General features: G+C 51.7%; 1 pseudogene; it reads left to right on the forward strand.

Annotated features, from left to right (window-relative positions):
- The first annotated feature begins 14,055 nt into the window (after window positions 1–14,055).
- On the forward strand, window positions 14,056–15,618 carry LOC123158329 (probable beta-1,3-galactosyltransferase 14; annotated as a pseudogene).
- Window positions 15,619–27,500: the final 11,882 nt, after the last annotated feature.

The following is a 27,500-nucleotide window of genomic DNA, read 5'->3' on the forward strand; positions in this document are numbered from 1 at the left end:
CCGAGAGTCGCCTCGTTAGTCTCCTCGACCAACTTCACGTCTCCAGCGAGCCTGCTATAGACTTGGAGTCGGTCGGCTCCACCGACCCGATGCTTGTCGACTCCGACACGGCATCACTCGACACCTACCCATCCGACGTGGTAGTCTTCAATGACCCTCTCCCTCGAGCTGACAGCGGCAGCAGCGCTGTCACTGAGGTGCTGGTCATCAGCCACGTCGCAGACTCGAGCGAGAACGCTCACGACGCCCTGCAAGCGGCGATCCATGACTTGTCCGTCCCCATCCCAGCCGACGCCGACGCCGAGACCCTGGAGGCATGCCACCTTACCCTCATCGCGGAGGGCCAGAAGATAGCCTCCATGAGACGCCTCACTGAGGCCCACCAGCGCGAAGTCGACCGCGCCGCCTTCAGTACGCCGCCTCATGACGGGCCAAGCCGAGCCGGCTTCATCAAGAAGCGCGGCGCGACCATCGCCAGCATGCTGGGGGCAGACCGCCCCGTCTATGCCACACTGCTCGAGAATCTGCGAGCCGCTCAAGCGGCCGCTGAAGAGCTAAATGGGCTGGGGGCTGATGAGCTCCCCTACATGACAAGGCGCATCCAGCAGCTGATCGACGCGGCCGCGGAACGGCATGAAGCCGGCGCCCGCGCTGGAAGTCCTCCCCGCGCCGAGAGCACGCCGCGACATCCCGGTCGCCGACTGCGAGCGGCGCCCGCGCAAGAAAAGACAAGGAGCCGGCTGCTAGCCGCAGCTGGACTTGGATTACCATCAAGCGCGACGCGGAAGGCTGCCCTCGAGCAGTGGAGCGCCAAGGAAATCCGCCTCCACCCCCGCCTCGGGGGGAGAGGCGTCCTACCCCGCCGCCTGTCACACATCCGACTCTCGGTGGCCGACTAGGCCACCGCGAAGGAGTCGGCGAGAACGACGCCCGCCACTGGATCGACCGCCTAGCTCGATCCCTGGCGCTAGAAGAAGAAGACGATGTCAGCCCGCCATGCTTTGGCCCCCGCATCCGAGACGAGCCCTTCCCCAAAGGGTTCTCGCTCCCCAGAGACACGCCCAAGTACAACGGCTCTGTGAAGCTGGAAGATTGGCTCATCGACTACTCCACCGCTGTCAGCATAGCGAACGGCAATAGGCGCGTAGCCGTGAAGTACGTCCCTCTCATGCTGCAAGGCACGACACGCACCTGGCTCAACAGCCTCAAGCCCTACAGCGTCAACAGCTGGCTGGACTTCACAGAATTCTTCGTCCGCAACTTCACCAGCACGTACAAGCGGCCTCCCAAGCCCCGCCAGCTCTCCCTATGCGTCCAAGGGCCCCACGAGTCGACCTGCGACTACCTCACGCGGTGGGCCGAGCTCCGCAACTCCTGCGGGGGGTGCACGAGGTGCAAGCCATCGAATACTTCACCGCCAGGTGCCGAGAGGGCACCCTCCTCAAACATCGACTCCTTTGTGATGAGCCGGCTACCCTCGACGAGCTGCTGGTCATTGCAGACAAGTACGCCACAGCCGACTCCTCAATGAAGACCGAGCTCCGAGTGGACGCCTCTGGGAAGGTGCTCGCTCCGGCTCCTAAGACACCGGTTGGCGACTCCAATCGGCGCCCCTACCAAAACGACCACAAGCGCAAGGCCCCCATGCCGCCTTCCACCAGTCGGCAGGTGGCCACAGTCGAAGACGAGCAGCCCGAAGAACGGCCCGCTCCCAAGAAGAAGGGCGGCAGGCTGGCTTGGCAGCCGGCCTTCTCCTACGAGCAGACTCTCGATGCCCCCTGCAAGTTCCACAGCGGCGTGAAGCCATCCAACCATATGACTCGAAAGTGCCGCTGGCTCACACGGATCTCCAAGGGCGAGGCGCTGGTGCCGCCTCCGCCTCCCGGCCCACCGCCTCCAGCCCCCCTGCAGCCGGCTGCTCGACCAGCAGTCGGAGCCATTCAAGATGAGTTCCCTGATGAGCACGCCGCCTACGTCGTCTTCACAAGCCAGGTTGAAGACAAGCGCAGCCGGCGCCGACAGCACCAAGAGGTCAACGCAGTCGCCTCCAGCAACCCCGAGTTCATGCATTGGTCCGAAAGGCCTATCAACTGGAGCCGGGCCGATTACCCAGAGGTGATGCCGTCCCCTGGCTCCTACGCATTAGTGTTGGATGTCACCCTCGCAACGGAGAGGCGAGCTGCCAGATTCTCCCGCGTTCTGATTGATGGCGGAAGCAGTATCAACATACTGTACCGCGATACCATGGAGAAGTTGAACCTCAAGGCGAAGCAGCTCATGCCAAGCCGGACCGTGCTCCAGGGCATCGTACCCGGCCTGTCCTGTTCCCCGATCGGCATTATCAAGATGGATGTTCTCTTCGGAGACAAGGATCACTTTCGCCGAGAAGCAATCTGGTTCGAGGTAGTGGATCTGGAAAGCCCTTACCACGCCTTGGTTGGCCGACTTGCTCTGGCCAAGTTCATGGATGTGCCCCACTATGCCTACCTGAAGATGAAGATGCCGAGCTCGAAGGGGATCATCACTGTAGCCGGCGACTACAAGAAGTCCATCGAGTGCGCTGCAGCCAGCAGTCGGCTGGCCGAGTCTCTCATAGTGGCAGAAGAGAAGAAGATGCTGGAGTGAGTTGTGGCCATGGCTGGCAAGCAGCCGGCCTTGTCCCCCAACCCCAAGGATTATGATGCGCAGGGCTTCTTCCAGCCGGCCAAGGAGACGAAGAAGATACCTCTGGACCCGGAGAACCCGGAGAGGCTTGCAGTCATTGGTGCAAACCTGGACAGTAAATAGGAAGGCGAGCTCATCAACTTCCTCCGTGAGAATCGAGACATCTTTGCATGGTCCCCAAAGGACATGCCGGGTGTTCCGAAGGATTTCGCCAAGCACAAGTTACACGTCCGAGCCGACGCGAAGCCGGTCAAGCAACCTCTCCGCCGACTATCAGAAGAGAAGAGAAGAATCGTAGGAGAAGAGATAGCCCGGCTCCTTGCCGCCGGCTTTATTATGGAAGTGTTTTTCCCAGAGTGGCTTGCCAACCCAGTCTTGGTGTTGAAGAAGAACAACAAATGGCGTATGTGTATAGACTACACCAGCCTCAACAAGGCCTGCCCCAAAGATCCCGTTTGCTTTGCCACGGATTGATCAAGTGATAGACTCCACAGTTGGATGCGAGCTGTTGAGTTTTTTGGATGCCTACTCAGGATACCACCAGATCAAGTTGGACCCAGCAGACCGCCTGAAGACTGCCTTCATCACACCATTCGGAGCTTTCTGTTACCTGACTATGACATTCGGCTTGAGGAATGCCGGTGCCACTTTTCAGCGTTGCATGCAGAAATGCCTCCTCAAGCAACTCGGCAGAAATGCCCACGTCTACGTGGACGATATTGTGGTGAAGACAGAAAAGCGCGGCACCCTGCTGGAAGACCTCAAAGAAACATTTGCCAACTTGCGCCGATTCCAGATCAATCTCTACCCCGAGAAATGCGTGTTCGGAGTGCCAGCCGGTCAGCTTCTAGGCTTTCTGGTCTCCGAACGCGGCATTGAGTGCAACCCTGAGAAGATCAAGGCCATTGAGAGAATGGAGATTCTCACCAAGTTGCGAGACATTCAGAAGTTCACCGGGTGCCTGGCCTCCCTAAACCGCTTTATCAGCCGGCTAGGAGAGAAGGCTCTCCCCCTGTACCGACTCATGAAGAAATCCACTCATTTCAAGTGGAATGACCAAGCAGACCAAGCCTTCCATGAGTTGAAGAAGATGCTGACCACTCCACCTGTCCTGGCGGCGCCGACTGAGAAGGAGCCCATGCTCCTCTACATTGCCGCAACTAGCCGGGTGGTTAGTACAGTCGCCTTGGTCCAGCGCCCAGAAGAAGGCCGAGCCCAGCTAGTCCAGAGGCCGGTATATTATCTAAGCGAAGTACTATCCAGCTCAAAGCAAAACTACCCACACTACGAGAAGATGTGCTACGGAGTATACTTCGCCGCCAAGAAACTGAAGCCCTACTTTCAAGAGCATCCCATCACGGTTGTGTGCACCGCCCCGCTTGCCGAGATCATAGGCAGCCAGGATGCATCCGGCCGGGTGGCTAAATGGGCCATTGCGCTTGCACCTTACACAATCTTCTATCAGCCCCGCACCGCCATCAAGTCCCAAGCGTGAGTGTGGGAGCCGGGTTGGTCGGTGGAGACGGCACCACCGGCTGGAGGAGTGGCCGGCTGGCGGGTCTTGGCTTGATCATCGTCGGCTGCAGGCGGCGCACCCACGCGTGCCTTGTTGCTGGAGGCACGGTCAAGCTGAGGCTGACCGGCCGCTCCACCATCTGGCGTGATGTCTTCACCCTCCTCCTCCTCCTCGCCCTCGTCGCTGGAGTCGATCTCCTCCGCCGAGTCCTCGCCGTCTGCCGGGTTCAGCCCGAACCACTCCTCCGGCTGGGCAACGCCGCTGTCGTCCACCTCAGGAGCGAAGACGCTGGTGTCGGCGTAGTCGGCGATCGCCGAAGCCCGCTGGATGATAGCCGGCCACGCCGGCTCCAGCTCCGTGTCGGCCTCCTGCCGCCAGGTGGCCAGCTGGTCCAGACTCAGCTCGGGATACCAGGCCTTGGCGAACTCCAGCGCCCGCCTGGCGCCGGACCGAGCCGCCGAAGCCTTCCAGGCTTCGTAGCGGCCGATCGCCACCTCCAGCCAGTCGGCGGTCCGACTGGGGGTGCGGGGAATCACCTCTCCAGGGCAGAGGGCGGCTAACACCTGCGCCCCAACACGCTGAAGCCGGCGGAGCATGCGATGAGCCGGCTGAAGGCGGGCTTGAATCGCCAAGAGCTGCTCCTCCAGCGACCGGCGAGCGTTTGGCGCGATCTCAGCGCCAACCTGCCTCCGTGCCTCGCGGTGGGCCTCGACGACCTGGTTGGCGGCGGTAGAGTAGCCAGGGAAGTACTCTGCGCAAAGAAGAAAGAGAAAGAAGAGAAAAACACCAAGTCAGAAAATGAGCTAAAACGGCAGCGGCAAGCAAGGACGAAGAGGAAGGCGGCCTACCGTCAACCAAGTCTTCGATCTGGCCATAGCCATTGATCAGCGTCTGCTTCGCTTCGGCCCAGCTGGCCGCCTCTGTCTCATACTCGGCTTGGAGGGCGGCCTCGCTGTCCTGCACCGCCTTCAGGGCCGCCTTGTGGCTCTTCTTCTGGTCGGCCAACCTCTTGGCCAGGCGGTCACGCTCCTATGCCAAGGCGGCAAACTCGGCCTCCTTAGCGCGGAGGGCGGCCTGAGTCCCACCCAGCTGTTCCCTCAGACTGGCGTTGGCCGCTGCAGGGATGGCAGAAAAGAAAGAAGCAATAAGGGAGAAGTCGTCAAGGAAGATCCGACCCGACTACTCAGCAGTCGGCCCGAATCTCGGGGACTACACCCAGTGGGTGCGCTGATGCGCCCCCACGTGAGATAAAAGATGAAGCACTTACCCCGGCTCTCAGATAGGTCAGCAGTCTTCTGGGTCAGCTCCCGAACCTGGGAGTTGAAGGCAGCCGCGCGGAGGTTGTGGTAGTCCTGCAAGTCAGGTAGAGGAGCAAATGAGAACAAGAATAGCTAAACAAGGCCCGCTAGGAAGTTCCAAGCCGCCTGCTCTGCAGCCGACTCGAAACTCGGGGACTACACCCAGTGGGTGCGCTGACGCGCCCCCACGGAAGAAACCAAGATCAAAAAAGCAAAAATAAGAAGACTAACCCGAATGGCCGCCCGCGTCGCAAGGAACTCGTCATTATATTTCCTCAGCGCCGCAGCTTAGGACTGAAGTCGGCTCCGAATGTCCTGCGCCGCCACGTTCACCACAGCCATCCCTCCACCCGGCGTCCACCCCGAGCTGGCGCTGGCCGCCTCCATGTCCTGGGCCGACGAGCTGGAGCCCGTGGCCTGATGCGGCTCTGATGCGGCCTTCCCCGTGCGCTGGCGCAAGGGCGACTGGACCACCAAATCCGTCCTTCCGGCCGGCTCGCCCTTGGCCGATTGCGCAGGCGGCAAGTTAGGTCGGCCGCCTTGGGTCGCCCCAGTCGGCGGGGCCGGTGCCGCCTCCCTCTCCAGGACGACGACGTCGTCCTCCCTCTCCAATCCCGGCTGGTCGCCGCCGGCTTCCTCTGGCGGGGGCTCTGGGGCCTCAGGCGCCACGACGCGCAGAGGGGTGACGAGCAAGGCCCCCTCTGCCATCGCTGCGGCCGCAGCCTCCGCTTAGGCCTTGGCCGCTGCGTCGGCGCGCGCCTTCACCGCCTCCTCCTCCTGTGCCGCCTTGGCGGCAGCCTCCCTCAACTCCTCCGCTTCCCGCTCCTCCCGCGCCTCCTGTGCGTTTCGCTCCGTCGCCGCCTGAAGCTCGGCGTGGGGGTCCACGCGGCGGGTGCTCCCGGATCCTCCCGGCGATCCAACGACGGAGGCGGCAGCAACCCGCTCGAGCAACAGCGGAGCCCTGATTTTTTGAGGAAGGACAAGGATTCAGAAACTACCAAAGGAAAGAAGAAAGAATGCACAAAGGAGTATGCACTTACGCCGACACCGTCTGCGGCTGCTTCACCACCTTGCGGAAGCGGGCCGCCTTCGCGGCCGCCTCATCCCGCCTGGTCGCCGCTGCCCCGCCCTTGGGCTTCTTCGGCCGACTGCCGAACAAGCCCGGCGCGGCACGACGCTTCTGCCCGCCGCCCCGAGCAGGCGGCGCGGCGGAGGAACCCGCGCCGTGGCCAGACGGCGGCTGGCGGCGTGGGACGACTTCTGCCTCGTCGTCATCCGGCCAGTCGTCGAAACTGGCTCCAAGACCGGAGCCGCCTGCCTCGCCGCCGGCGTCGCCGCCACCCGTCTCAGTGTTGTCCTCCATGCCCGCCGCCCCCAAGTCGTAGTCCTCCAGGTCATGCTCCGCGCGGTCGGGGAGGAATCGGCGCTCCGTGTCTGACCCAGCTGCAGGTCGAAGGAGAGAGCTCTGCCAAGGCGTGCCGACTGGTCAGAGGCGGCCAGAAGGAATTCGGCAACAAAACTAAGGAAAGAGAAAACATACCATGGGCGGAGGATGCGCACGGGAATATGGCTCCTTGCAAAACCGCCACTCTGCGGAGAGCTTGCAGTTCGCAAGGTAATTCACCATGTGGGCCACCTCGTCATGCGGCATGTCCTTGGTGCACATCCGGCTCGGATCTAGCTGACCGCTCATCTGACAGATCAGGTGAGGGCGGCTCTGAAGCGGAAGCACCCGGCGCACGACGAAGGCGGCCAGCAAGTCGGGCCCAGTCAGGCCCTCCGACTGGATCATCACCCGCAGTCGGGGACGGCCGCGGCTCCAGCCAGCGTCAGCGACGCGGCCCGATAGGACCAGTGGGGACGCCTCCCAGCCGACGGGCCGGCTACGTAAGCCGGCAAGTTGACATAGTCTCCTTGCAGGGCGATGTTCTTCACGTAGAAATAGGACTTTTGCCAGCGCTTCACCGACTGGATTAACGTGATGACAGGGAAGGGGTTGTCGGCCGCCGGCCTCCGCATCGCGATGAAGGCGCCGCTCTAGGCCGGCACGCCCTGCATGCGGGTGCCCAGCTTAGATTGGAAGAACTCCCCCTAGAGCTCGAGGGTGGGGAGAACGCCAAGGAAGCCTTCGCACAAGGTGATGAAGGCGGACAGCAGCACCACCGTGTTTGGAGTGAGGTGGTGTGGCTGGAGTTGATAGAAGTCGAGGAAGGAGCGGAAGAAAGGGCTCGCCAGCAAGCCGATGCCGCGCAGGAAATGCGAGCGGAAGACTACCCGCCCACCTTCCTCCGGCTCCGGCGTGATCTCCCTCGCAGGCGTGAGACGGACCCGCACCTGGTCCGGGCCGGGCAACCGCCGCGTCTTGCGGAGGAACTCGATGTGGTCCGTGTGGACGTTGGAGCCGTCCTAGTCCCCGCCGTACTGCATGGTGGCGAGAAGCTAGCAAGGAAGAGTGCAGCGGCGGAGAAAGCACGGCCCTGCGGCGGCAGAGCTGCGGGGCGGAGTGAAGAATGGTGGGACGGCGCGGCGGCGAGGCACTGCTGCAAGGGAAAGCAGGAGGAAGAAGATGGCGGAGAGGAGAGGAGCGTGCGAGCGTCTGCCGCTTCCCCCTCCTCCCCCTACTTATAGCCTCGTGCGGCGAAGCCGAGAAGGCGAGGCGTGGGGAGGAACGTGGGATTAACTGCGCCCACTCCCCCACGTCCCGCGATTATTGCGCCCTAACGGCGTGCGGAAACCGCCGGCGGAAGACGTGCGGATGGCTTTGGGCCGCAAAGAATCCGCGCCTGGGCCTCGGCGTAGGAGTGGTGGGCCCTTGGCCTACGGCGACGTCTTGTCGCGCATGTGGGTTGGCAGGCTCTCTTCAGCCAGGGGACGCCACGTGGTTCGCAGGCGGCGAGCGGCCGGCCCGCAGCCCGGCACACGGGCCAATAGACTCCCGCCTTCCGACTTTAAAAATTTCGCCAAGACGGCGCGCCCAACCGAAGCCGGCTCCTAGCTGCTGGCTCGTCAAGATAAGAAGCTGACTGAGCTTCTCGACCTCCACTCGGCCTCGAAGCCCAACCAGCTTCGGGGACTACTGTCAGAGTAAATGGCCACGGGTAGCCTAACCGACTCCCCCTGGCTCTTCGAAAGATTACCAGGCCATTCAGGCATTCAAGCATACAAAGCACAGGGCCGACTCCCAGAAGGCGACCCAGTCTCAGAAACCTCCCCAAAGAAAGACACGAGATAGCCGACTCCAGGGAGCCGGCCCTAAGAGGACCGACTCCCAGAAGCCGGCCATGAAGAAAGCCGACTCCCGGAAGCCGGCCGTGAAGAAAGTCGGCTCCCAGAAGCCAGCCAAGACTGCACCCACAAATACTGTACCCACATAACGGTGATAGGATGGGGCGTGGCCGCAGTACAGCCGACTACCCCCGAATCCCGGAACAGGTATGGCCACAAGGCGCCGTACGGGCCAGCCATCTCCCGTCCAGCGCGGCACTATAGCCATGTTGGCCTCGATGTCACCCAAGACAGGCGCCAGTACGGCCCATGGGCGGTGGGCCCCTTTGCCAGAGAGACATCTGAAGACGGCCCGACCTCCTCTAGTCGGCCAGGGATGTGGCCGGCTCCCAATAGCCGGCTACCTCCCTCCCTCGAAGCATGCACCCCATTAAGGAGACAAGACGAGGTAAGGCTACAGTGAGAGCTCGCAAGGCGGCGACACTGTAGCCACGCTTACCTCGACAAAGCCCTCGTCATCAGAGGCGAGGCAACAGTAACCAGCCGCCGACAAAGCCCCCAAGCGGTGGGGCCAGCGTGCCGGCCAAGAAGCCGGCAGCCGGCGGGGCCCACCAGTCGGCGGGCCCCAATGACCGGCGGAGAAGCCGGCGAGCATAGACACTGACGGCTGGGACCCGCGCCTAGCCAGATTACCATTGTACCCCTGGGGGGTAGGCCTATATAAACCCCCCGGGACACCCATGCAAAGCGTTGATCTCATAGAGTTACACACACCACCTAGAGAGACAGGGAGAGCTAGCCTTGCCCTTCTTCTTCCTCTAGCCAGACAGCTCGAGGAGCACTTGTAGCCACTTGTATTGATCTAGTGATCATGCGGAGACCCCCGCAGAGCAGGACTAGGGGTGTTATCTCCACGGAGAGCCCCGAACCTAGGTATGATTCGCCGGCGTGCATGTCTTGGCCTCATCCCGTTTCCAGGCACCAGCGATGTCTTACTAGCTCCCACAATGATAAACCACCCGTTGGCATATGTCGCACCTACCACCCGACACCAGAGCACGATCAACATGACCACGAAGGTCTATTTCCTACAAGAAAATGAATAACCTACAAGAAACTGAGATTGCAATCTGGATATTGCGAATATAAGAGGAAGGCTTTATTGATCGAGGTGGGGTTCTGTGACGTCTTGGTCTGGTCGTTGAACACAAACGAAGTACGCGAAGTTGCAGCTATGGCGAACTTTTAATCTATACAAAACCCAAAGTATAAATGGTGCCCTAAGGGCTGTATATATGGAGGAAGAGGGGGGGAATTTCATGGCCCTTGGAGGAGGGGGTCCGAAAGCAACCCTATCTCTTGTTATCCCTACACATACAGACTCTAAAAATAGCCTATACTCAAGTATTTCGAAATTACATGGGCCTGGCCCAATAATAAGGTGATGCGGCACCTATAATAGCCTTTGGACAAAATTTATGAAGTGGCACCTTGTATATGACGTCCAAGGCTTCATGCACTCATTATGGTGGCTTCAAAGTCCTGAAATCGTCACTTGTAACTCCGTTCTTGTTCCCCTTGCGCATGCCATCATCTCCAAGCTTGATCTTGCCCCAATGTTCATCCTTCCTATCCAAGCTAGGCCCTTCATTTGTAAGCAAGACAAATGTATCCAATTTAGGCAACATCATATTCTCATGAACATTAGAATCATTACCAAAAAATGGAAGTACCTGATAATTTAATTAGCGCGCGCGAGCTCTAGTAATTGGTCTAGTATGTATAGCAGCATCGGCTGTGGGTGTAACAATGGTATTAATGTCCTCATCAGCTCTTTCCCAGGCATAGAGGGATACGCCATTGGCGGGATGACTAAGAGTAGCGCGGCAAACTCTACATCGATGACGCTGGCTGGGGCCTCGAGGCCGACTCAATCGACTATGGGTATCGGGTCCCCTTCGGCAGGGTTCACGTCTTCATTCGAAAGGTTGGAGGATCGAAGCCTGAGCCGGACATCTACACCGACATCGTCGAACCGGATCGGCACGCGCAACCCGCCAGGGATCAACCCGACCGGAAGAACGTTTTCGTTGGTTTCGCGCAAGGCAAAGAACTTGCAGAAGATTCTGCATCTGGAGGAGAGACTCTCATCAACTTAGGTGATGAGTCCTCAGCCGGAGAGACGGAGTCAATCTATCAGCTTCAAGATGGCGGGCTTGGGGGCTATTCCGATGGTGACAGTATTCTGGACCCCAATGAGCCGCCGTGCAGGGCTGCTATTTTCATGGATGGCATAGGGCCGGCTTTAAATTCATCAGCAACTGCAGCTATGACATCTGGATTGACTGTTGCTGTGGCAGATGGGGTTGGTGGCTCAAAAAGTCTGCTGACTCAAGTCTTGTCATGTCTCTTGGGCACTTTGACAACTTTGTTAGCAACAGAGGTGACTGCGGTGAATCAAGCAGAGTGCAATGTGGAGATTATAAAGATTCAAGTGGAGATCACTTCGGCCCAAGAGGATATCAACGCAGAGAATACCGGGATGGCAACTGAACGGGCTTAGATCACAGCTGAGTTGGAACGCGTAAGGGAAGAAGCTTGGCGTTTAAGTCTGGATCAAAATGCCTGTAATGCAGTTCTTCGTAGAAGGCACCAGACTCGCCTGCCTTTGCATTATGAACCCATGAATCTATTCAACACACCGGGGGCAGGGACAAACACTCCAGATGCGAGGGTGAATCCCCAGTTAAACCCGGATATGCCTGGAAGCCAGGGGCGGCTCAACCTCGCTAGCCTGAGCCAACACGGAGGGAGGAGCGGGCGCCTAAGCCGCCCCCAATCATACACCATCGTAGAGTTTTTTGATGCCACCACCATGACACTTTTCTAACCCGGTGGATAACATGCTGGTAGCGGCAACCCGGCTGGCGGCTATTCTGATCGAGGGAGAGTCACCAATTGCGGTGGAGACCCAGAACACGGGCGAGCTCCTCCAAACGGCTGTGGCACAATAGGCGGCTTACTCATACAGTTGTGATCGTGTTCACTTAACCCCTCGCCCAAGTCAAAATTACAGTCGGCGCATTGAGTCGCCTACAGTTTCCAGCAGTGAATGATGTAGTAACCCGCCCCGCGATCATAACCTACTAGTCAATGCTCAGGCGATCGGGGATGACGCTAGACTCATCGTGAGGCGGCGGCAGCAGCGGCTCGGCAGGGAGCTTATCAGGAGCCTCCGATGACCCCTTCAGCCTCAGTAGGGGCTGGGACGATTTCCAAGACGGTTGGAGTGACGTGTTTAGTACCGGCTTTGCGTAATGAGCGTCTGCCCAAGGATTTCAAGGGCCCTCGCAAGGTGCCTAATTATACAGCTGATCTACCTCCCGAAGGTTAGATTGAGAGTTATCAATTAGCCATGGAGATGTTGGATGTCAATGATGCGGTCTGTGCCATGTACTTTACTATGATGTTGGATGGGCCAGCCCGAACATGGTTAAAAAGTTTGCCTCCTAATTCCATCAGCTCATGGCAAGAGTTGAAGGCACGTTTCATCAAAAACTTTCAAGGGACATGCAAAGCAGCCTTTGACGATTATCAATCTGGATAACTACGTGCAGCGTGAGGATAAGTCGGCCCACCATTGGGTCCAGCGGATCTCGGCTATTATTCAGTCGTCAGATAGTATTGCGGTAGGTCAGGCGGTTTGGTCTTGGAGAAGAACTGTCATTTTACCCCACTTAAGCAGAAGCTTGGGCGGCTTAAGCGTTATTTTAATGACATGGGCGAGCTCATGGCGGCTCTCATTAAGTATGCAGACTCTGATAACACAAAATACCCTGGATCTGATGATGACAAGTCCAATAAGGGCAAGAAAAGTGGCAATGGCAAGGGTGAGCAGCAGAATGTGACAGGGCATAATGGCAACAACCAGGGTAACGGTGGTAAGCACACACACCCCGATGGCGGGTCAGATCTAGTAGCTAACACCAACACTGGGTCCAAGAACCAGTGTCGCAATGGTAATGGTAAGCCGCCCTTTGGTGGTGCAAAGCCTTTCAATCTTGAAGCAATACTTAATGACCCGTGCCCGAAGAACAGTCTTCCAAACAAGTCGTCCACTCATGCCTAGAAGGATTGCTCGGTTATGAGAGAGTTCAGGAATTAGAGCCCCAATCAGAATCATGGCAACAATAATGGGCCGCCCGGCGGGTCAGGATCTGGCTCTCAGGGGTCCGTTTTTGGACGTGGCGGCTCAAGTTCTGGCTATCCAGGTCAAGGTAACGAGGGTGGTTATAAGCAACAGTCTGGTCAGGGTAACCAGCAGCACTGTAATCAACCAGGGTATCAGAGTAATCCAAAGCAGCTAAACGGTGGCCAATACCATGTTTTCGCCACAAGTCTTTGAAACGAGATCAGAAGGTTCATAAGCGAGCTGTCAATGTTGCTGAATCGGCGGTTCCCCAGTACCTACGATGGTCAGAGCATCCGATCACATGGAGTCGATAGGATCACCCGCCTCGGGTTTAGAATCCGGGTCATCTAGTGTCGCAGGAAACCATGGCCACCTATGGGACTAAGGGTCCCTTGCTGGTTCGGCGGGGGATGTCACGTTGACAAAGAGTAGAACAACATGGGGCAGCTCGACAGAGATCACACGGGCATTTTCACGCAGGTTCGAGCTACCGTGAGGCGTAAAACCCTATTCCTACTTTGGTGGATTGATGGTGGAAAAATGGTGGTGGTCGTAGCGCGTTTGACCGGCAGGGTTGCCTTAGGGCGAAACGGCTATAGGCGTATGAAATGTGAGGGGGTGGATTCACTAACACAGGGTCCAACCCTTTCTAAGGTTGCCATGGGCCTCCTTTTATAGGCTAAGGGGTCACCACAGTGGCAAATCAGTCATTATGCACTGATAAGATAGCAAATAGTGCTATCATCACTACTGGAATCAGCTAATTTGCCATCTGCCAGCTCTTTGCCGTCTGCTAGCGGATGGCAAAGAAGGTCTTTGCCATCAGCTACCCAAAAGCAGACGGCAAAGAAATGGCAGACGGCAAAACAGGCCTTTGCCATCAGTCACTTCTTTGCCGTCAGCTGGCGGACGACAAAGAATCTTTGCCGTCAGCTGGCGGAAGGCAAAGAGAGAGGTGGCCCCCCACTAACGAGCCATTTACGGAAAAAAAACGCCCCCTCTTTGCCGTCTGCTAGACAAAACAGCGGACGGCAAACCAGATCCACACCCACCGCGCGTTATCTCTTCTCTCCCTCTCTCCCCCCCGCCCGTTATCTCTTCTCTCCCTCTCTCCCCTCCCCGACGCCCACCAGATCCGCACCCACCGCCGCCCCCGCCGCTCCTCGCTCCGCTGCCTCCTCTCCTCGCCGGCCGTCTCCGCGGCCTGCCTCCTCTTCGGCCTCGCCGGGTTCCTCGCCGCCGCGGTCTCCCTCTCCCGGGCGCCCGTCGAGGCCCCGCGAGGCCGCTGCCCAGACTCCTCGCACCCACTCTCCGTCTCCGTCGCTTGGGACCGGCGCCCCGGGGATGCCGCGGGCGGCGCCACCGACCTCCCGGCGGGCCTCGCCACCGGATCGTGCGGCAGGCACAAGGTCATGGCCTTCGTCAGGATCTTCACCGGGTTCGGCTCCGTCGGCCGCCGCCGCGCGCTCAGGCGGACGTGGCTCCCCTCCGATCGGCAGGGTCTCCTTCGGTTAGTTGTCGCTGGTACCACAGCTTCCTGGTTCATGTTCGCTTGTGTTGCTCGAGATCTAGCTTTAGTGCTGAACTGTTGATCTGGTCGGTTGCCTAACATTCCGTTTGTCCATTTTTGTGATCTAGATTTTGACTGCGGCGTATTCAAATCATCCTGTGGCTATTATAATTCTCAGTCAGTAACATAAGTCATTGCTGGTCACTTGAATTTTAAGATCGATAGCTAGCTCATTCATTCATTCATATGGAAAGTTCACCCTGTCGATCATATGGATATTGGATTCATTTGTTTCTATGTTTGCTCCTTGAGTTTGATTATGAGTTATCTGCTGTGGCATCAGACTTGCTAATTCTTAGGCATTGGTGGTTCTCTTAGACATAACTCCTGCGAGTTTGCGATATACTCATGATTTTAGCGGAATCACTCTAGAAGAACGTATTGATCCTTTTGAATTGCTGCACTCTTCTCACTACTACTGATAAATAGTGATTAATTAGTTTCTTTCCTGAGTTCGAAGAATGATGCATGAAGTTGGACAATCTATTGTTCTATACAGGGAATTTGTACATTTGCTTCTAGAGTTCTAGTGGTAAACGTGCCCAAGTTCTGTTGCTTGATGATTGTCACAACTATTTTTTATTTTGGTTTCTATCCAGTGATGATGTCGCTTAAGTGCTCTTGCAATTCTCATCATGTTCACTTTAGTGCAGGTTGGAGGAAGCTACTGGTCTGGCATTCAGATTTGTGATCGGCAAAAGCAATGACAAGTCTAAGATGGCAGCTCTTGAAAGAGAGGTTGAAGAATATGATGATTTTGTGCTTTTAGATCTTGAGGAGGAGTATAGCAGGCTTCCATACAAAACGTAAACAGTATAGCTAGTATCATATCATTATGTTATCTCTTCATATGGGAACTGATTTGATCTTATGTTTTAGGTTAGCATTCTTTAAGGCTGCCTATGCGTTGTTCGATTCTGATTTCTATGTTAAAGCTGATGATGACATTTGCGAACGCTCACCTGGGCAATTATACTGTGTAGCACTCGTCGCTGCCTGCTTATTGTTTTGATTGTTCTCTTTTGATGAACGCAGGTATGAGCCACAGTCCTTCCTACTTGGATCAGAATACTTCCTTCATGCATATGGGCCTATTTATGCTTTATTAGCTGATGTGGTGGCAAGCTTAGTTGCTCTGAGAAACAACAGGTAAATATTCTAAAACTCGCCAAACTGTACCAGTAAATATTATTTTTTGGGTCTTAGCATGCCAACTAGTACCAAGATTTTTTTTAACTTGGTACCACAGAAAGATGTATACCTAAAAAGTGCCCTGGGGCCACATGTTAGTGACACATGAATGGCACTTCACAACTTGAATGTGCCGTGGTTGTGGTTGTGGGATGTGCCGTGGCACGGTGGTGCTGGATGTGCCCACGTCGCCGGCGGTGCTGGATGTGCCGTGGCGCGGTGGTGCTGGATGTGCCCACGTCGCCGGCGGTGCTGGATGTGCCGTGGCGCGGTGGTGCTGGATGTGCCCACGTCGCCAGCGGTGCTGGATGTGCCGTGGCGCGGTGGTGCTGGATGTGCCCACGTCGCCGGCGGTGCTGGATGTGCCGTGGCGCGGTGGGGCCCCTGGGTGGCGCCTCCGTGCTGCGGTGCCCCTGGTTGGCGCCTTCATGCCCGTGCTCTCACTGGTGCCACCGTTGTGGTGCTCTCTGGCAAGCTCCGGCTTGTTGTGGTGGTGTTGGTTGTGATGCTGGTCACACCATAGTGATGGTGTGGCTGCATCCTACTTCGGCTACAACTCCTTTTGGTGAGCTTCTCCTTGCTCCCCTCCTGATCTCTCTAATGCATAGCTCTAGATCTTGATCTTGTGGGATGTGAGGCTCTATTAGCTGTGGTTAGCTGCTGTAGATGAGCATCAACTTGTATTGGAGCTCTCTGTGATGGATTCTTGCTGTGTCAGGGTTTTGGTCAGTGACCATCTATGTGTATTTGTGAAGTATATATACTCCTGTACTGCTCTGTTCTGTTTAGTTGATCCTGGAGTTGTTACTTTGGTCGGTTACTTTACTCATATGAACGGATACTCACTTGTTCTTAGTTATTTTACTTCTAATACTGATATGAATAGATACCACTTGGTTTGGCTATTCCTATTTGTCTCTTTCTAATAGCCTATGAACAGATGCTATACTTGGTTTTGGCTGTTACTTTCCTAGTTTTCTACTGATAAGACAGATACTACATCTGATTTGGGCAGTGATGCTGGTCTGAGCCCCCCTCTCTTAGGCTTAATTTACATGTGACTATCCCTGTGCTGTGATGAACTAGCCCTGGCACTTCCAGGCTGTCTGAGCACATAATCCCTCAAGTATACCTTGAGGTCTTCTGTAGCTCTCCTTAATAGTTATCTCTTCTAAGCTGCTGGTGGTTGGATGTGTTGGGACTTGGTCTGGTTGGCTGATTATCTTGATCTCAAGTACTGGCTCCTAGGGCATTGCATTTCACCAAGTGAAATGCTACATTTCTACTCCTAACCCATTCTCTCTTTCTTAGTGTTTTTGTTATGCAGGTTGGAAGAAAAGAAGAAGATCCGGAGAAGATCTTAGTAATAAGATAGTTTTTTAGGAAAATAGATATTTAGTTTTAGATAATTCCTTGTAATATTTGTTGGATATGTGTTCATGGATATGTGTTGGATATATATGTGTTCATGACTATATATTGGTAACATGTGTTGGATATATATGTGTTCATGAGTATTGGTAATATGTGTTGGATATGCTATATTGGTCATATATATATATGTGCTTGATTTTCTGTGAAAATGAATTGATATAAGAAGAAACAGAATTAATGCCTATTTGGTCTCTTTGCCATCTGCCAACAGATGGCAAAGAGCCTGCAGCCTTTGCCGTCAGCTGGCGGACGGCAAAGGCTGCCGTTAGCCACCTAACGGACACTAACACTACTCATTTTGCCGTCCGCTTCTTTGCCGTCCGCGGCAGACGGCAAAGGCGCCTTTGCCGTCAGCCGCCGAAAGCAGACGGCAAAGTAGGTCTTTGCCGTAGCCTACTTTGCCGGAGCCTTTTGCCTTCCGCGGCTGACGGCAAAGGCCTTTGCCGTCCGCCGTTCATGCCTTTGCCGTCCGCCGTGGCAGACGGCAAAGTAGCTGATTCCTTTAGTGCATACCTAAGTCTGCAGGCTGACATGGCGCATTAAATGCGGCGCTCATTGTCACATTGTTTCTTGCCCAGCAAGCCTTGCGAGGCTGTTTTGCCAGCTTCGCACCTGCTTGTTCGACACATCATAGGACGGGTGTCGTCTGTAGGTATTTCTTATAGAAAGAGGTTGCCATGTGGCAAATGTGTGCCACTTAGTCACTTTGCGGCTTGACACCACACTGATTGACGATGTCTGTCGTGGTGAGGTGGTTCTGCCTCCGCGAGTCCCGGAAGGCCCTGCCGGGGCGTCTTGGGAGTTTTCTTTCAGGGGTAACCCTTTCCTCACCAGGCTCTCCTGCCCGGCAAGGGAGGCTTTTCTCCTGGTAGCTGATGTCGCTTGAAGCTACGTCAGTATTTCCCCAAAGAGTAAGGGATGATGCAGCACAGTGGCGGTAGGTATATCCCTCAGATATGAAAGCAAGGTTATCGAACCAGTAGGAGAACCAAGCAACACAGCGTAAACAGCCCCTGCGCATAGATAAGAAATCCTCGCAACCCGACGTGTTAAAGGGGTTGTCAATCCCTTCCGGGTACGTCGCCTCAAGATAGGCAAACAGACATGAGATAACATTGTAGTAGATTGATAGATCGAACACCAAATAAAATAAATAAGAATAAATTGCAGCAAGGTATTTTTGTATTTTTGGTTTAATAGATCTGAATATAAATGCAAAGGAAAAGTAGATCACAAAGGCAAATATATGAGAAAGAGACCCGGGGCCGTAGGTTTCACTAGTGGCTTCTCTCGAAAAAAATAGCAAACGGTGGGTGAAAAAATTACTGTTGGGCCATTGATAGAACTTCAAATACTCATGATGGTATCCAGGCAATGATCATTATATAGGCATCACGTCCAAGATTAGTAGACCGACTCCTGCCTGCATCTACTACTATTACTCCACACATCGACCGCTATCCAGCATGCATCTAGTGTATTAAGTTCATGGAGAAACAGAGTAATGCAATAAGAACGATGACTTGATGTAGACAAGATCTATCTATGTAGAGATAGACCCCATCGTTTTATCCTTAGTAGCAACGATACATACGTGTCGATTCCCCATCTGTCACTGGGATCAAGCACCGTAAGATCGAACCCACTACAAAGCACCTCTTCCCACTGCAAGATAAATAGATCAAGTTGGCCAAACAAAACCAAAATATCGGAGAAGAAATACGAGGCTATAAGCAATCATGCATATAAGAGATCAAAGAAACTCAAATAACTTTCATGGATATAAAAAGATAGATCTGACCATAAACTCAAAGTTCATCGATCCAAACAAACACACCGCAAAAGAGTTACATCATATGGATCTGGAAGAGACCATTGTATTGAGAATTCAGCGAGAGAGAGAAATCCCTCTAGCTACTAACTATGGACCCGAAGGTCTACAAAGAGCTACTCACGCATCATCAAAGAGGCACCAATGGAGGTGGTGAACCCCATCCGAGATGGTGTCTAGATTGGATCCGGTGGTTCTGGACCCTGCGGCGGCTGGATCAATATTTTGTCGACCCCCCTAGGGTTTTGGGAATATTGGGGTATTTATAGAGCAAAGAGGTGGTCCGGGGGGCACAACCCACCAGGGCGCGTCTAGGCCTCCTGGCGCGCCCTGGTGGATTGTGCTCTCCTCGGAGCACCCCCACAGGCGCAGCCACGGCCAATTATGTTCCTTCTGGTCCAAAAAAATCTCCATGAAGTTTCGTTGCGTTTGGACTCCGTCTGATATTGATTTCCTGCGATGTAAAAAACATGCAGAAAAACAGCAACTGGCACTTGGCACTATGTCAATAGGTTAGTACCAAAAATGATATAAAATGATTATAAACATTCAAGATTGATCATATAAAATCGTGGAACAATCAAAAATTATAGATACGTTGGAGACGTATCAGCATCCCCAAGCTTAACACCAACTCGTCCTCGTGTAGGGAAGTGATAAAAACAGAATTTTTGATGTGGAATGCTGCCTAACATGTCATATCATATTTCTTTCTTTGTGGCATGGACATTTGGACTTTTATTTTGTTCAATGCAATAGTCTAGTTTTGACATGATAATTTATATACTCAAGCATATCAACAAGCAACCATGTCTTTCAAAATATCAACGCTAAAATAAGTGATCCCTAGCCCAACATGCGCAACCATTGATCCATTCATGAAACACACTTGCATATTAGCTACACCCAATACTTAAGTACGATCATATTGCCTCCTAGTTGGTGCTTTTATAAGAGAAGATGGAGACTCAAATTCAAAAATAAAAATTGCATAAAGTAAAAGAAAGGCCCTTCGCAGAGGGAAGTAGGGATTTGTAGTGGTGCCAGAGCTGAAAGTGAAAAACTTAGAGATAAAAAAAATTTGGGCGGTGTATCCATCCCACCAACGAAAACAACTTAGAGTTCCCAACACTTTCCATGCTAGATATATCATAGGCGGTTCCAAAACAGAAAATAAAGTTTATTCCTTTTTCCACCATACTTTCACTTTCCATGGCTAGTCGTATCCACGGGTGCCTTCCATACCAACACTTTCCAAGGAATTTATTATTTGACAACATAAAGTAAATTCATTTTTCATTTCGGGACTGGGCATCCTTAATACCTTTGCCTTACTCTCATGCAATGACAAGTGAATAAACACTCATCGTGAGAATAACACATCTAGCATGGAAAATATTAGCCACCCCTCACTGCTCCGTGAGCGAAACGAACACACAAAAGAGAAGTTTATTTTTAAAATTAGAGATGGCACATGCAAAAATTTGCTTAGAACGGCAAAAGAATACAACATATAGGAATATATAGTGGACTCATGTGGCAAAACTGGTTAAAAGGGTTTTGGATGCACAAGTAGAGATCATACTTAGTGCAAAATGAAGGCTGGCAAAAGATTGAGAAGCGACCAACCAAGAAACGGATAATCTCATAAGCAAGCATTAAGCATAATTAACACTGAATAATGCACCATAAGTAGGATATAATTTCATTGCATGACTATTGCCTTTCGTGCTTGCATAGGGAATCACAAACCTTAACACCAATATTCTTACTAAAGCATAATTACTCATCAACATACCTCGCATGTCACATCATCATATCTCAAAACTATTACTAAGAATCAATTTTATTTTCTCCAATGATCTTCATGAAAGTTTTTATTATATCCTTCATGGATATCTATCACTTTGGGACTAATTTTCATGTGTTGCTTTTCATAAGCTCAAACAAATATAAGTGAAGATCATGAGCATAAATTTTCTTTATTTCTCTCAAATTAATTTAAGTGAAAGCAAGAGAGAATTTCTTGAAAAGTTTACTAACTCTCAAATAAATCTAAGTGAAGCAAGAGAGCATTTCTTCAAAAATACTAAAGCACACCGTGCTCAAAAAGATAAAAGTGAAGCACTAGAGCAAGTCCATAGCTCATAAAAATTTAAGTGAAGCATAGAGAGCAATTCTAACAAGTCATGACATAATTTTGGCTCTCCCAAATAGGTGTGTCCAGAAAGGAATCAAGACTTAAAACACAAAATAAAACAAGCAAAGACTCATATCATACAAGACGTCCAAGGAAAACACATAGTATGTGACGAATAAAAATATAGCTTCGAGTAAAATAACGATGGTCGTTAGAAGAAAGAGGGGATGCCACTTGGGGGCATCCCCAAGCTTAGTTGGTTGCTCATTTTTTGACTATAGCTTGGAATGCCGGGGCATCCCCAAGCTTAGGCTCTTCTACTCCTTATTCTTTCATCCATCGTAAGATAACCCAAAACTTGAAAACTTCAGTCATAGAAAACTCAACAAAACCTTCGTGAGATCCGTCAGTAAAAGAAAGCAAATCACTACTATAAGTACTATACCAAACCAATTAATATTTTTTTGCATTATATCTACTGTATTCCAACTTTTCTATGGAAAAAACTCATCAAAGAAAACCATAGAGCCATCGAAATAAGCACACAACGCAAAGAAAACAGAATCTGTCAAAATAGAATAGTCTGTAGCAATCTGACTATTTCGAGAACTTCTGGAACTCCAAATTTTTGGAAAAAAATAGGACGACCTGAGTAATTTGTATATTAATCTTCTACAAAAATAATTGGCATTTTATCATGCTCTAGTAAAAAATAAGAAATATTTTCGTGAGCGCCAAAGTTTCTATTTTTCAGCAAGATCAAACAACTATCACCCAAGAAGATCCTAAAGGCTTTACTTGGCAGAAACACTAATTAAAACACAATCATAACAGTAGCATTATTGTGCTAACACTCAAGAACAGAAAGTAAAAAGCAAAAAAACTATTCATTGGGTTGCTGTGGCACCCCGGCTCAAAGAAACCGGAACGCCCCGTATTCCAGCCCCGAGATCGAGGAGAACTCTTCTAGACTACGACACTGCTTATCATAGAACAAATCAGCTCTTTATTACAAGCTATATGGATACAAGGGGATTACATCGGCACGGTGACACTACGCCTGCCACGGTTGCTCCATGCTGCGGAAAAACTCTAGCAGCGGAACAACGACGACGGTGATGAACTCCACTCTGCAGGGACTCTGGCTGGACGCTTATCCTAGCTCGCAAACAAGAAATCCACGGCAAACAAGCAATCAAATCTGGCATGACCTGCAAATTGGCATGACACTCCAGGTCAGTAATTGAACGTACTTGCAAGCTCACAATAACCAGAAGCATTCAAGACAAACAACAGCATTGCAATTACAGGTTAAGCAGGAATTATCATGAGATCATCAGAATAACATGGCATGAACAACATGAACTTAATACGGCTAGAACAATATGAGCATGGCATGAACATATAAATCTGATGATACTAGCATGCAACATGATGACACTATATGCACCACTTATTCTGCTCGGGTTACCTTGTAACCGTCACATGCATCACTTACCAACCTCGGACATCACACGAGTATCTCAGGATCAAATCAAGCTTGGTATAAACAATACCGTAGTAATCATTAAATGACTACAAGGAGCTTGATCTTTACCCACGATTCTCGCACAACATCGCGAATATCCAACAACTCGGTATCCTCGATACCACGGTGATCATTCACGGATGACAAGCGAAACCACTCTTGGCTCAACGGGTTACCTTGTAACCAAACGGTGATCATTCACGGATCACAAACGGAACCACTCTTGGCTCAACGGGTTACCTCATAACCAAACGGTGATCATTCACGGATCACATAACCAACTTATCTCATCATCGAACCGGGGTTGTTATTAAGCAAGTTATTATTATTACTGTTGACCCACAGTGTGACCAACTACGAACTGGGCCCTTATCCGTGGGCGCGGCTATTGATAGATTTAATATACACTCTGCAGAGGTTAGCACACTGTACCCACACCATGGAACCCAAGGCCTCGCACTCCCATTCGGGTGGACCAACGGCGTTCCGACAAAATCGTCCTACTTCCATGAGACTCTCCCGGCCACTCCGACCAAATCCCCTTTGGGCTAAGTCCTGGGTGGCCCCATGCCTACCAAAGGCATCAACGGCCACCATCGTGGAAAACGGTCACTGTCATGCGAGAACATAAATGGTCCCAAATGGGGACAATGTACCATAACAACAACAACGGGCACACAAGGCTTATGTCCACCTACCTGATCAGGGTACGCGCGCCCATAACCTTCCCTCGTTGGAGGCAGCGGCGAGAGGCATGACAATAGAACCAGTTAGGACCTTCCCATAAAGGCAAGCGTGGTTGCACTGGTCATCTTGATATGGTGGCACCATGACTCAGCCAATAGTTGTTCAAATTCAATTTAATCCGGTTAAACTTGAATGCAATATGCCGAGCCATGATAAAATAACATGATGCAATTACAATGCATGAGCATGATATAAGCATAGGGTGCGACAACCATATCAACAATGAATCATACCCAACTAAGCATGGCATAATGACGAGCATGAATATCACAAGTACAACACTACTCATAGCATAACATGACCACTAGCATCAACAATAAATACCATGCAAGAACACATCAATAACATTACCGAGTAAACACTTAACCAACTAACAGCAAAGGAACAATGCATATTAATGGTGCTCGGTAACCGACGACAGTCATGCACCGAAGAACATAACCAACCCAACATGTACTACTATCCAGCATGACAATATGAAAGTAATACTAGCAGGTAGAACATGATAACAGAGTGCAAGAAAACATAGCATGACGGTAATCACTGATCCATAAGCATAACTGAAATAACGACAGCAGTAGTAAAACAATCATACAGTTATTAAAGATTCAAGTTGAAAACCATAGCTACTTCACGGCTATCATGCAAATGGTGGTTGTGGCTTGCCTGGGGATGGAGAATACTCCGGAAAGAAGTGCTGTGAAGCCGCGGAACGAAAAGCCAGACGGTTCTCTCTCGGAGGGGGCTGATTAGAGGCAAGGGGAAAATGGTCATTTTCACTGTGGGACCACCTAGTGAAAATGTCACCAACAGAAAGAGATAGACGAGACTAAGAAGTAGGCTCTGGAATCACCTCAAACCAATGTTGGGGATATCGCTTATCGGGAACTTATCGGTTGACCCATGGTAAGGGGTAAATCGGCCAGTTTATCGGCATATTGGCCGATTTATAGCCATATCTGCTGATTTATCGGCCAATTTATCTTATCGGTCACACAACGGTAAGCAATAAATCGGCTGATTTATCGCAATATCGGAAGATATCTTGAACATTGCCTCAAACGGAGTTACGGTAGCGGAGTTATGAGGTGTTGAACACCAGGGACCAATCTGTGAAAGTTTTTATCACCAACGGGCCCCTGAGAGGAAAAACAGAAAGCAACTTCGGCCAAACACGTTTTCTGTAAGGGAAAGCGCATTTAAAGCCGCAGTAGAGGAAAATATGTTTTCTAGAAGGGAAAACATATTCTTGCCAAAGAAGGAAAGGAATACGTTTTTATCAAAAGAAAACGCACTCACCAGAAACCGTTTCCACTTGCCACGTGGGATGAGGTGCCTGGGGCACTGGTGCGTGGGGCCCAGGGGGAGGGGGCCAGGCGCTCGTCTTCTTCCTCCCATGCCTCTGTTCCTCTCGTGGAACAAAGCAGGGCCAGGGGAAGGAAGCGGCCAAGGGGCCGGCTGGCTCTGGCCGTGTCTGGCTGAGCGGAGACCACCGGCTGGACCAGGGCGGTGAGGGGGTTCCATCCAGAGGGAGCATGGCCGCCAGGGAGGCGCGTGGAGGAGGGGAGGGGCGGCACCATGGGGAGCACAGGGGCGGCGGCGGCGGCTGTGGTGGTGGTCTCGGTGTTGCGGCTATCTCCGGCAGGGGCAAGTGGGTGGGGCGGCTCAGCGGGACGAGGGGAGTCGATGGACATGGTGGGAGGAGGAGAGGAGGCTCGGGTTGGCCGGAATCACGCCGAGGCCGAGGCGGCCATGGAGGACAGAGGCGAACTCCGGCGAGATGTGGCGATCCTGGTGACCAAATGAGGCGAGGGAGAGATGAGTGAGGTGTGGAGGGGTTCGGGGGTCCTTATATAGGCGCGGAGGAGGGCTCTAGAGCTCACGGACGAGCTCTCGACCAAGCTTTAATGGTGGGCAGAGGCTGGACGCGGCACGGGCATGGCGCATTTATGGCGAACCACGACGAGGCACCGATGTAGGGTGACGCATGGCATCACGAGGGAGCTCCAGGACATGAATGGAGGTCGAGACGAGGAGGGAGAAGACGAGCACAAGGGCAAGAACAAGCGAGATCACGCAATTAGTGTGACGCTAGCATGATCTCCACAGGCACTGGTGCAAATGGCGCGTTCTGGCTGGGCCGACCATGTCCAGTAGATGGACCTTAGTGCCCTTAGTCAACTTAAGAAATAATTTGGTCCAGGGGCAAAGAAGAGATTTGCAGAAGACCCCAAAGCAAACCAGCAGCCAAGTTTTGTGCTGTGCTGTGGGGATACCAGCTTGGTAACGCAGTAAATAGGTTTTCTGGTGATGATCACACACTAAGCTGATGTTGATCACCAAAAATTAGACTAAGAGGAGGATTTTAGATGAGGGTTGCTGTACAAACCACTATAATGACCAGAACTAGAGATTTGGATGATGCACTCACATGAAGAAGCAAGTTGAGCTGAAATTGGGCATAGCCCAATTATTTGAAGATATGAAGATGCTCAAAAGTTTCATGTCATTTGGACGTGCCAAAGTAGCACTTGCTTCATATAGCTTTGCTCTGGACAGAAACTTGGAAAAATTGCATAGGGCAAATGATGTAATGGATTGAGCAAATTTTTTGTGGAGACAGGTTATATAGGTAGGAGAAGGCTCTGGAAAATTTTCAGCAATAATGGAGCAATATAAAATGTACTTGCTTCACTAACTAAAAATTTGGAAGAAACAAAGAATTGATGCTTAGCTCACAAGGATGCATTGCATGAGCTCAAATCTTGAGGAGGGTGATGATTTGGTGATATGAAGGGCCATGCAAAATTTAAACTCCATAGGATTTACCTAGCTAGTACTTCCTTCACAACCAATTCCCTCAGACAGGAACTTTGAAAAATTGCTCTGGAATATTCACTAGGAAAATTAAGTTGAATTTTGGCATGATGCAATTATTTGGACATGAAAAGGTGTCCAAGAAGTTTGGGGTCAATTGGGCAAAGATATATGACAGTTGCTTCACAATCTGCCACTCAGGACGGAATAGGGAAATAATTAATTGAGCATGACGGGAAACATGGCAAATGAAATATTTTGCCATATTTGAGGAAGATATGACCCAAACAATTCATGAGAATTATTCCGGAATTTTGGGAGTGATAGAAATATAGGTTGCTTCACAACCTAGGGCAAATTGGGTTATTCCTTTAATAGAAAAAGGAATATTCTCTAGAAAAAGAATATTGGGGTTTGGTCCAAGATGGAAATGACAAGGCCTTGGGAAGGGTTTGGGATGACAAGCCACTCTGGAAAGAAAGAAGAGGTCATCTTCTTCAGTTTCCAAACCACCTAGCCACAGAAAAAGGAAAACTCAAGCAAAAATCTCAGATAAACAAAAGAAAAAGAAAGGGCCAAAAATCAGGTTGTGAAACCTCTCCCCCCCGTAAAGAAATCATGTCCTCGAGATTTGGTTGCTCATGGAACAAGTATGCATATACTGGATTAAGGAGATCGTTCCAACTCGGGTATCCTTTTTCTTTGTTAATTGTTCCCATTAAATTATTCATCTGACTTACCTGACTGGCTCTGGGTTGGTTTGCTTCACTGTATCCATATCCTGACAGATCTTACCTCACATTTTCATGCCTATACTGGCTCCAATTCTTTTTGGATCTGCGAACTTAGCGGGGTGTGATTTGTTATCATGACTGAAATATATGTTCGTCTCACAAATCCAAGAGTGATTTTCGATAGATGTGGCTGTACTGGCAAATCTTCCATGAATTGGTGATTATATTTTTCCTGATGAACGCCCAAGCTCTTCTCCTTGCATTGGGTTGCTCAAATAGATGCATTTCCTCCGGGCTCAAAACAGTGATGTGGATCATAACTGTTCATCTGCGGAGTTTCTGAATCATCTTGACAGACTCCACTGTTTTGAGTTTCAGATTCATACCAAATATTTGATTGTCGCCTGATGTGACCAGCATAAGGGTATGATCTTATATTATAATATCCTCATGCTTGACGGACGGGGTTTCTGACAAAAAGGATTTTCTTCATGACAGGATATCCTTTGCTGATTCACATAAGTGAGGGCACATGCTTCGAGATTGTTATTCCTCATACGGATCATTCATTCTGTCAGTATATCCATGATGATAGAAGGCTGTGTGATGCTTT

Source organism: Triticum aestivum, chromosome 1D (genome assembly GCF_018294505.1).
Source record: "Triticum aestivum cultivar Chinese Spring chromosome 1D, IWGSC CS RefSeq v2.1, whole genome shotgun sequence".
Classification (NCBI taxonomy): domain Eukaryota; kingdom Viridiplantae; phylum Streptophyta; class Magnoliopsida; order Poales; family Poaceae; genus Triticum; species Triticum aestivum.